Raw genomic sequence first — 3,838 nt, 5'->3', positions numbered from 1 at the left:
TTTATTGACCGAAGCGAAGCGAAGGTCTACGTTTTGACTCGGGCATTTTGCTTTCGTATGTCCGGATGTTCTCCTCTACAGGTCGCAATTCTTAACCGATTCTCGTGAAATTTTGTGACCGAATTTTATGACTAAATAAAATTTTTTTGTCAATCCGGTTTTTGGAAATTTTTAAAAATGGCGGAGTCGTGATACCTGGCGCCTAAACAAATAGTCGTATCGATATCATAAGACTTTTTTCTTTTTGAGACATGTTTACAGAGTTAATAGCAAAAAATGCAGAAAAAAATTATCGCTGGTTTAGGCGGTATTTAGATATTTAATTTTAACTAATTTTAATTTGAGAAGGAGTAGCTAAATTTCGTCAACCCATCTAAGAACTATTTGGCTCAGTTTGTAAACGTTCGCTTTTTTCTGTTTGCACAGAGGGTCTGGGTTCGATCCCCAGTAATTGTATGCTGGGATATTATAACTTTTTGTATTTTTTTACACATAAATTTCGTATTGTTTTTCTTTAATTTACTATACACCGTGTTTTTATTGAATTCCGTTAACTTCGGGGTATAGTTAAGTACGTTTATAAGAACTAAATGGCATAGTTAATTTTCAAAAAAAAAATTTTTTTTTGTTTTCTTTTTTGTTTTTTTTTTTGTTTAAAAAGTAATTAAATGTAGCATAATATGCTATATTATAGCGTTGTTGTAACACGGGCATTACATTTAACTCAACCAAACAATTGAAATCTGTGACATATCAATGTCATTTCGTACATCAATCGACCGAGATTGTACTTAAGTTTAGTAGCAAATGTATGAACTCATTCTAAACACTAATCAATATGTAAGCCGGCCCTAAGGCAAGTAAGTGTACACGCTTGTAGAGGCCTTATAGTAAAAAAATAAATTATGGATTATCTCCGAAATGGACTTAATTAGAACATCGGTGTCTTTGAGAAAGTTACTTGATTTAAGCTCAGGAATGCACCCTTGAAATTAACGGAAATCAAAAAAAACACGGTGTATTTAAAGCTCTTAGCACCATGTTATTTCAAGCTCTGCTCGCGAGGTCTACAGCTCACAGAGCCACTAGTTTAATAAACAGTAACTTGGCTGACTTTTCGGGATCTAGACGATTTCGTTATATACCTAATGACGAAATTACCTAGCATTTACGCCGCTGGCGCCGCCGCTAATACGTTCCTGTTACCGACTTGGTCGACATCCTCATTATGCGGTTGCTCCGCATCGATTTCATGCGGATGCGGATGCAGATGCGGATGTTGAAAATCATGCGGATGTTCCGCGGATGCGGATGCGGATGCGAATATCCACAACATCCCTAGTTCCTTTATCCTTGGCGAAAACGCCACAATGTATTATTTAAGACTGTTTTATATTTTAGGTTGAAGATTTTTTATGTTATATATATTGTTTTGTTCAAGATCTCTAATAAATACTACAACAGTGATATAAAGCATAATAAAATTAAACAATACAGGCTTTTTAGGTAGGCACTTATATATCTAGCAAATACAAAACTTTTATTAGATTTAATTTGGGTGTGAAAATTTTGCATAATTAAATTTTCATATCTTTAGACATGTTTTCTTATGAATTTTAATAATGATGTTGTGTTGTATTTTTATTATCTTAATTATGGTGCTATTAAATAAATTTATCAATTTACATATTTATACTCAAATCATAATATTGTTTTATTACAAAACCCACACGGCTTTTCATAGGCTAAATCGTTGAATACAATTATAACTTAATTAGATATAGAAAACAAGATAGAGAAATAGAATCGTTACCATTATTACAGAACCGCAGAAGTACCTTGTTCTAAGACTAATTTTTCATTAGCTGCACTTTCACGTTAGATCATTGTCATTGCATAATAAATAAAATTAATGTAAGCAGAAATAAAATCTCTAGACGTCTAGGCCATTTTAAGCCTAAGGCAGAGGGAATCCCACGATGATTTTGAAGTTTAATTCAAAGTCATAGGGTTCAATTTAGGGTAACTTCAGAGTTTTCAGAAACCTTTATGCCTGTTAAAGAGTTTAAAGTTTAACCGGTAATAAGCCGAGGTATTGTTCAGTGAAACGTTCGGGTGATGTGCAGGCTCACGTTAGGCTAACCGTGCAGGTTCTTTAGCGTACATTCCAGATGTGTGTCTGACACTGACTCGAGCTATGTAGAATAGCACACGGCGCATGTCGCTTGATCATCTAGGAATGAGAGAAATTAGCTCAAACATAATACATAATGCACCCGCACGCGTAGTTATAAACTGCAAACAATGTACGGTTAGCTTCTTTATATTGTTGCATATACGATGCATAGCAGCTGTATCTTAGAGAATATAACCAAACGGAGTGGTCATTAACAGGCGTCCCCTCTGTCTAAAATAGGCGGCCAATGGTCAACCACATGTCAACCACATGTATGGACTGACGTTTATCTGACATGGCTATGTTTACGTTACGTATACATTTGATGTGCCTCTCCCCCGCAAAAAACGGCAGACTATTTCGTACCGAAAATTATAGACATGGCGTCTCCGTTGGTTATATCCTCTAAGAGCTGTATATGTACCTATACTCCGTGTACAACTTGCAAAATACATCTTACTATGGGCAAAGATATACATAACATAATAACATACATTTTCATTTTTAACAAGGTTTTATTAGGTCGACCTGTATGTAACTAACATGTAATGGAATCTAAGGTAACTAATTTAACCATCTTCCAAGGATCGTAGCGTCATGAAAATTGGCAGCTGTATCTAGTTCTGATGACAATACAATAATATGGTACTGTCGAACTGATCTGATGATGGAGACTGGAGGTGGCCATAGGAACTCTCGACCTGTATGTAACTAACTGTAATGGAATCTAAGGTAACTAATTTAACCATCTTTCAAGTCTCGTAGCGTCATGAAAATTGGCAGGTGTATGTAGTTCTGATGACAATACAATAATATGGTACTGTCGAACTCATCTGATGATGGATACAGGAGGTGGCCATAGGAACTCTGTGATGAAACAACGCAACCTAATTGTGTTAGGGGTTTTTAGAATTGTCTCGATGAGTATTAGTTGTATGTCGCGTGTCGTAAGAAAAGTACAGTCAGCGATAAAAGCTTGTACCAAAAATTAAATTTTTGCCCAAAACTTATTCGTTTTAATCTTGTGTCGATAGATGGCTATAAATTTGCGGTGACTACAAAATTTACTATGACAATAACTCTCTATACACTCTATTCTCTTTGCTATGGGCTTTGGAGACGATCAATTTTATTCATTGACAATGTAGCAGACCCTATGTAAGGTAATTTTGACTTATGTGTGACGCGTAAGAAAATACATGAATTTTATACGGTAAAACCGACAATAAAAAAATGTGAACACCGAATATTTGGATACTGATTATGATTAGAGTGAGTAAAAGTATGTAAGTCAAAATAACGAGTTGCCAATCCACATTGTTCAGACTATACTGAACTGTTGCCATATAATTGAGAATAATAGCGCCCTCTTGACTTGGCTTTACAAGTGCAAGCATGACAAAAAAACCGTAAGTATAGAGTTTTTATATATATTTCCTTTTTGATTTGGTACTGGTTAATAAAACCTATTAGTTGTCTTTTCCATAGCAACTTGCGGTTTCCATAGAGACGCGTCACTGACACTGTCGACAACTTGTTATTTATTTTGTGTACCTACAGTTTTCCCCGAAAATAATTAATAAATGGAATATTAAGGAGCACAGAATTTCGTAAGGTAAGCTAAAGTTCAAATTTAAATGGGCTTAGTGCTAGTCAGTGGCG

This window comes from Cydia splendana, chromosome 6 (assembly GCF_910591565.1).
Source record: "Cydia splendana chromosome 6, ilCydSple1.2, whole genome shotgun sequence".
Classification (NCBI taxonomy): Eukaryota; Metazoa; Arthropoda; class Insecta; order Lepidoptera; family Tortricidae; genus Cydia; species Cydia splendana.
This window is presented reverse-complemented; position numbering follows the sequence as displayed.